This window comes from Drosophila bipectinata, chromosome XR (genome assembly GCF_030179905.1).
Source record: "Drosophila bipectinata strain 14024-0381.07 chromosome XR, DbipHiC1v2, whole genome shotgun sequence".
Classification (NCBI taxonomy): Eukaryota; Metazoa; Arthropoda; class Insecta; order Diptera; family Drosophilidae; genus Drosophila; species Drosophila bipectinata.
This window is the reverse complement of record NC_091735.1, coordinates 11632611-11640911: the sequence shown is the minus strand read 5'-3', so window position 1 is coordinate 11640911 and position 8301 is coordinate 11632611. Positions and strand designations below refer to the sequence as shown.

General features: G+C 36.4%; 1 long non-coding RNA gene across 1 annotated transcript; it reads left to right on the top strand.

The window, feature by feature from the left end:
- Window positions 1-307: 307 nt before the first annotated feature.
- LOC138925595 (uncharacterized) lies at window positions 308-1525 on the top strand. Its single transcript, XR_011441840.1, has 3 exons — window positions 308-473; window positions 538-947; window positions 1013-1525. It is a non-coding gene; the product is annotated as an uncharacterized lncRNA (long non-coding RNA).
- The last annotated feature ends 6776 nt before the right edge of the window (window positions 1526-8301 follow it).

Genomic DNA, 8301 nt, shown 5'->3' with positions numbered 1-8301 from the left:
GTTTCGTGATTCATGGCTAAATCAGCCGGATCTAATGCAGTGGATGTGTCGTGACCAAAAAGACAATGAAAAGGCGTACTGTAAATACTGCAAATGCAGTATAAACCCGAAAATTGACCAAATCCGTGCACATATGGTGACAAAAAAGCACATACAAAATGCGCAGCCTTATGCCCAGGCAAATAAAATTAATTTTAAGCCGATAGCAACAAACGCAGTTTGTAAACAAGAAGCGGCACTGGCTATGTTTGTTGCACAGCATGCTGCCACAAATCCAGTTGGCCACCTCAGCAAATTATGCAGTAGTCATTTTGGCGCCAAAGATTTGAGGTTGCATAGGACCAAGTGCACCTATATAATTAAAAACGTTCTAGCAGTCCACTTCAATGAGGACCTAAGGAATGACATTGGAGACGAAAAATACAGTCTGCTTGTTGATGAATCGACTGATATAAGCACCACTAAAGTTCTCGGTAAGATCACGGCAATTCGATATTTATATAATTAAACAAAATTCATTTATTTAAATATTTTTAGGTGTTGCTATAATTTTCTACAGCGCAAAGCGATTGGAAATCACTTCGACATTTTTGTGCTTAATTTCAATTGAAAGTGGAGACGCGCAAAGCCTTACAAATAGCCTACTGGAAAAATTAAAAATCCTCAAACTTCCCATTGGCAATTTAATTGGAATTGGCACTGATAATGCCAATGTAATGGTGGGTAATAAGAAAAGTTTGAACGTAGAATTGAAGAAGTCGGTGCCGTCATTAGTTTTGATTAAGTGTGTATGCCATTCCGTGCAATTGGCCGTAAATGCTGCTTGTAAGCAGGCTTTGCCACAATCACTGGAATTCATAGTGAGCGAAACATACGCATGGTTCTGCAAAAGCTCTTGTAGGCAAATTGCTTACCGCAAGCTGTATCAAGCCATAAATAATGATGAGGTATAGTGAAAGCTAAAATTTGAATATATATATGTGTTTTAACATTTTTAATATATTAATTACAGATTATCAAACAATGTCTTCGTTTTTTATACTAATTATATACTAAAATGTAAGATTTGTATTTGTGTTTGTCGAAGAGTATATAGATAATATGTAATATAATAAATGAATTTTCAGTTAAACAATTTTTTTTACAATTATTTCTTAAGGCTCCTCTTAAAATCCCAAGAGTTTCCGATACGAGGTGGCTGTCGATCGAGCATGCAGTTAAGCGTATTTTGAATCAGTGGATTGAGCTGAAGATGCATTTTAATACCACTGCATTAACAGAAAAATGCCACAAAGCCTTAATTTTAAGCAATTTGTTTAACGACAGCAACTATTTATATTTGGTATTCTTAAAACCAATTCTCGATGATATGCAGCGTATAAACAAGAACTTTCAGTCAAAAAATTCCAATCCGACTAAATTGCTAGGAGACCTTATACTTGGGATAAATACGTTGAAAGTGAAAATAATTCCTTCTGACGCCGACGTGAATATTTTTAATGACGAAATTGAACCAATCATGAAACGGGATTTGTACTTGGGGTACGAGTTTGAGTCTCATTTAAAAACGATTAAACATAAAATTGATGACACGACAGAGAATATTATCCGCCAGCATTGTACTGACTTTGTACTAGAGCTTATCATCCAGTTAAAGAAAAGGTAAGATAATTTTTTATCTATAGTTTACTATTTAATCGGTCAATTAATTTTAATTTTATTTACTTTCAGGCTACCTGATAACTTTGAAATATTAAAAAAAATCGAAACATTTACGGTCGAAAAGGTTTTGCGCGCAAAAAAAGATCCAATTGTTTTAATTTTAGAATTTTTTAAAATACCTAGCAATGGTATCGAGAAAATTGTATCGCAATACAATACAATACACTTTATTAATTGGACTAATATTGATACCACAATTGCGTTTTGGGCAGAGGTGAGAAATTATAAGGACTCGGCTGGCAATAACCCATTTATGGAATTGGCAACATTTGCTCTACAACTTCTGTCGCTGCCCTGGTCAAATGCAGAAGTTGAGCGTGTTTTTAGCCAAGCTAATTTGGTAAAAACCAAATTGCGCAACCGACTGCAAATAGAAACGTTAAATGCGATTTTATCGATCAGGTAAATATTTTAATACTTTTGTGTTTCACAAATTTATTTAAATTGTTTTTTTCTTTCTTAGGTTTGGGCTACGCCGGAAAGGCGTATGTTGCCATGAATATGAAATTCCTGAGCAATATTTAAAAATGATTGGAAGCAACCAATCTACAGAAATTCAAAGTTTAGAAGCCGACAATGACGACATTGACGATGTTCTAAACGAGTTGGCCACCAATAAAGAGTGATACTACATAAAATTTATGGAAAAAATATTTTGTCTTGTTTTTTGTCCTTTTTTTTTAAATTTTTGTCCTTTTCTATCCTTTTTTTATAATCAATCTAGCCTTTTTTTGTAACGACCTGACGGCAACACTGATTCGGATATTCAGCATGTTTCTGTCGTTTCAGTTTACTACTAGATGATGCTTGCATTATAAACTCTTTTTTCTGGAGAATTGATGTTATTGTTGATAGAGCGACATCGAATTGTTTTGCCACATCAATTTTTTTTGTTTTATTATCAATCGCGAGAATAATGTTTTGTTTTTGCGCGATTGATAACGTCTTATGCGTACGTTTTTGTGACATTTTCACAGAACGTTGTTACTCTCCGAAAAAAATCAGCAAACTAAACGAAAACATTGAGAGAAACGCAAAATTCATATTGCATAGCGACATAAAGGCGGCATAGCTGTCTGCAAAATCTAACGGTGCTTTAACTACAAAAAATTTCGCATCGTATTACGATTTATAAGAGGTTACGAAACAAAATTACGATTTATAAGAGGTTCAATATTCTTTTCGTTGCGCCAAATGTATGGAATTTTTACGAATTAACGAGTTTTTTTCAAGGGGAATTTTTTTTCAATCAGAATTTTTTACGAATTATCACGATTTTCGATTTAGCGGGGTACGAATTATCGGGATTCGACTGTATATAATTTTTAAACATTTTATATAATTTGAAAAATATTGTTTTTATTAATTACCTTCCAATACGTAAGAGGATCCAGAGATTGCATAGAGTTAGGCTTCTCTGCGTACTGCCTAAGTGCCAAGATTGAGTCCACCCTCTTGTTTTTGATTTTAGTTTAAAATTTTTTTTGAACGTACCCAATAAGGGACAATCCGTCGACCTCTCTTTGTGATTGTTCTTCTTGCTCTACTAAGTAGAGTCTATAAGTAGAGTCTAAGTAGAGTCTACTTCGATTCTACGAGAAATTGTTAGCTCATCCTCTAACGCCTTCATGGCCTCCGCGGCGTTGAAAGGACTTCTAAAGGCCTCCTTCTTAAATCTCGGATCCAACATAGTGGCAATTCTAGTTACCGCCCTTGTCTCGAACTTAAACAATCGAGGTTCAACTCCTTTCTTTAATAATTCACAGACTTCAAGTCCTTCTGTGGTTTGCAATTTGGTTGTAATTTTTTCTAGGTTTAAGTACAATCCGCACGCCACCGGTATTGTTAAAGAAATTGTCACCTTTGTATCGCCAGAGACATAATGCGTAGAGACATCGTCAAAAATTTTTAAAAGCTCGCAAATGTCGGTCAGCAGGTTCATTTCATCTGCATTTAACATCTGCTCCGACTGATCTGAGCTGATTTCATTTTTCAGTTGCAAAAATGTTTTCAGCATATTGAACGCGCTATTCCAGCGGGTTGGCACTTCTTGAATTAGGCTATATGGATTATCACCTTGAGCCGTCTTTAATTTGGCATAAGCAGTGGCGCTACTTTTAAAATACGTCACAATTGCTTTGCACTTACCAAGTGCCGTCTTGACAAGCGATGAGGACAAAACATCTTGTACAACAAGATTTAGGGTTTGAGCGAAACATCCCAAATGACGCTTCTTAAGAAGTTTGCACGCATTTATAGCTGCGTTGTCCGTGACTATAGCAACCACTTTGTTAAAAATATGTCATTCATTCAACGCGAGCTCCAAAGTGTGTGCAATATTTTGTCCGGTGTGATTATATTCATTGACAAGAGGCATGGTTGACAAAACCACCGACTTCAGCTCAAAATCACTAATGAAGTGGCAGGTTATTGTCAAATAATTAGTGTTCGCTTTTGATGTCCATCCGTCAGTCGTGATTGCACAGTATTCTATCTTGCATAAGATGTCTTGAAGTTTTGCGATCATACTTAAATGCATGTTTTTCAGATAGATATCGCGAATCTGGTACCGACTTGGTACTTTGTATTTGGGATCAAAAATTTTAAGGAGGTTGATAAAACCCTCGTTTTCAACAATTGAAATGGTCTCAACGTCAGTGGCGATCATTTTTGCCACTGCCATATCGATGCTATGCTTACATTTTGATGCGTCCTCATACGTCTTGGCGCTCTCAAAGTACGCAGTTATTTTAGGTAAGGGAATTTTTGAAGATTTTTGCTCCGGGTGCTTCCTCGTGATGGTCTTTCAAATAAGACGTATTTCCGCTGGTACGATACGACTTTGAACATATATTTCACCTAGCAGTCCCATCTGTACCACGTGTAAAGAACGTCCAAACCTCGGACACCAATGGTTTCTTTGGCTAGTCGTTGTACTCACGTCGTTGTTGTTGTCATCTATTAAACAAAAAACTAAAGACATACATACATATACGTACACTTATGAATTATATTGATTTACCTGCTTTTGTTGCCAAAAACTTGTCCATTTTTCACTTTTCATAAATTTTTTGTTTTTTCTGGAACGACGCTTTTGCAACTAGTGATGTTAAATAAACGCGATACATCGATGGTGGAAAAAAAATCGAGGTATCGCACAGCCCAGCCACTATCGATAATATCGATAGTACTATCGATGCTTTTACAGCTATATTTCTCAGTCTCTGAAAGGAGCGCGATCATGACTAATCATGTCGGCTGTCGAGACGCTCGGGTTTTGGTTCAGTGCGTATTCGTTTTTCAGTGAGAAAGGTTGGGTGCGGACGAATTTTTCTCTGATTTAACCCTTGTGCAACATGACATTTTGCAATGTGTGCCGTAAACACGTGGATGGCGTGAAATTTATAAAGTCGCCAAAATGTCCCGAAAAAAGAGCGTTATGAGAGGAATCTCTGGGGTGCAAACTTGGAGATTACTCGAAAATTTGCGAAACGCATTTCAGGGACACGCAATGGAAATTGACGCCAAATAGAGGTCAGCAATATAAGAAAAGGCGATTAAACGAAGATGCTGTTCCACAGAGAACGCCTGAACTGGACATAACAAAATTAGGCTACGCCGATTCCAGCACCCAGACATAGTAAGTTTACTATACGATAGATATGAATATTTACCATAGATATACCATATATAATAGAAGACTATTATAAAAATTTAAAAAAAATTATATAAAAAGTAAAAATTAAATTTAAAATTAATTTAAAATGTTTAATACAGTGCCGCTCAACTGAATAGGTTTGACATTTGGTTAAGGTTTGAATCGTTGTAACTCTGTAACAAGAGCTCCGATTTTCTCGAAATAAGTTTCGATGTATAAAGAAATCTGTCTTTTATAAAATAGCAAAGTTTCTGTTCTGTTAGTTTTGTTTTTATATTATTTTTATTAATTTTTTCAAAAATATAACAAAAAATGCCAAATGCAAAAATTTGTTTTGGGTCAACTAAATAGGTTTGATCACTAAAACTATTAAATTTATTCAAATTAAGGAACATTTCAAGGTACTGCCTAACTTAAAAATTAAAATACATTGTTTTAGAATTATTCAGTACTTGGTATGCCCACCCACGTCCTTTATTACTTCAAAAATACGGTTTGGTAATGAATCATAATTTTTTGTAATTTCATTAAGTGTAATTGTGGCCCAGCCTTCTTTAATTGCTTTAACTAAAGCTCCAGAATCACTAAATTGTCTTCCATCTTCGTAAACTCTTCTGGACAAAAGTCCCCACATGTTTTTCATAATGTTAATGTCGGGGGAGTAAGGCGGCCAATCGAGCAACTTGACGTTTTGGTACTGAATCCATTGCTTTACAACCCGAGCGGTATGGATGGGCGCGTTGTCATGTTGGTACGTCCATGGAAGACGACCATAAATCTCAGAAATCTGAGGCAAAGCGTTTTGAAGTACTTTCTTGTAGTCATTTGCATTCATCTTTGAGGTGACAAACTGCAGCTCGCACGTTCCATAAAAAGATATGGCTCCCCACACCATTACTCCACCTTGACACGTGTGATGACGACTTAAAAAGCACTCTTCCTTTCTCAAATCGTGGAAATAATAGTTATACCCATCAGGTTCATCGAGGTTGAACTTCTTTTCGTCGGAGAAGATCACCGTTTTCCACTACTTGTTCCACGTCATGTGCGCTTTTGCAAATTGAAGTCGTGCACTCTTACAAGCATCGTTTAGAGGTGGTTTTTTTTTATTTTTAGTCTCTTCAAATGTTTTGCATTTCTAAAAATTCGCTTAACCGTTGCCACACTTGCATTTACACCGCATTGTTCTTTTATTTTACGCGCAGATACATATGTAGGTGGAAGTTTGATGCAGTACGCAGAATAAGTCGCCTTTCTGATGCTGTCGTTGCGTATTTTTTCCCGCCTTTCATTTTTTTTCCATAGTCTGCTTCATTACGAATAAAAGTACTCACAACGTTTTGACTTCGGCCGATTTTCTTAGCTATTTCATTATGTTTTAAGCCGATATTAATATAGCCTTTTATTTGACCTTTTTCAAAATCGGTTAACCGCTTTGCACGGCCCATTTTACAAAATATTTGTGAACAATGATAACAATTTTGTAATGCAATTGAATTCAAGTCGTTTCCGCAGTCAATCCCGCAGCTAAATACAAAGTGAAGTCAAAGCTTTCAAACCTATGTAATCAGATGAGCCAAAAAAGCGCGCGCATTTACAGAATTTCAAGATCAAAGCAAAATTCCGAATAACCGTTGACTTTTTCCCGTTACTTTTTTCTTGCAAATAATGAGTAAATAAATGAAGAATAAAATTAGAAAGAGAAAAATGTAAGAACGATTTTTCAAACCTATTCAGTTGAACGGCACTGTATGTATATAGAGACAAAATACCAGGGTCAACAATCAGAGTCGAAAACCAGAGCCTAAGGAAAAGGCTTCGTGAGATGGAGAAAGAAAATCGTTGTTTACGCCAACAAGTAGAAGAATACAAGGAGTTGGAGACGTCTCTAGCCAAAATATTCACCGAGACTCAAATAAAAATATTAAAGAGTGGAGGAAAGCAAACCACCTTTAATTCAAAGGATATTTCTGCTGCGATCTGTATCCATACCGCGGGGCCGCGAGCATATAGCCACCTATACAGGAAAGGATTTCCTCTGCCTAGTAGGGCAACACTATATAGGTGGCTTGCAGACGTGCCAATCATGTCAGGTACTCTTGATATAGTAATCGACTTAATGGAGAACGACGAGATGCTTGAAGTGGAGAAGCTTTGTGTGTTGTCTTTTGACGAGATGAAGATAACTGCTGGCTTCGAATATGACAGTTCGGCTGATGTAGTCTATCAGCCAAGTAATCACGTTCAATTGGTCATGGTTCGTGGGTTAAAAAAGTCTTGGAAACAGCCAGTGTTATTTGATTTTGACACCCAAATGACCGTTGACATTATAAATAACATTATAAATAAGCTATACAAAAGGGGTTTTTCCGTAGTAGGCATCGTCTCTGATATGGGCCCTGAAAATCAAAAGTTATGGCGACAGCTCGGCATATCAGAGAAAAGGTAATAATACAAGTACATAATACATTCGGAAGAAAAAATCATTTCTTTTTAAGAAAAAACCCTGGTTGAGCCACCCAGCCGATGCTAACCTAAACATATATGTGTTTGCGGATACACTAGGGACATAAATGGAAACAAATTGACCAAGGTGACAGTCCAGCAAGTAATTGGCCACTGCTTAAAGTCCGATGTGTCGGTGATGTTTAAAATTACAGAGAACCATATTAATGTCAGTTCCCTCGGAAAACAAAAGGTTAAATTGGCAACTCAATTGTTTTCCAACACAACAGCGAGTTCTATAAGAAGATGCAACGCGTTCGGATACTATGTAGAGAACGCATGCGATACCGCGGACTTCTTTAAAGTTCTTAATGATTGGTACGATGTTTTTAATTCGAAATTATCAACATCAAACACCATCGAAACCACACAGCCCTATGGAAAACAAATAAACATACAAAGAGGCGTTTTGACTA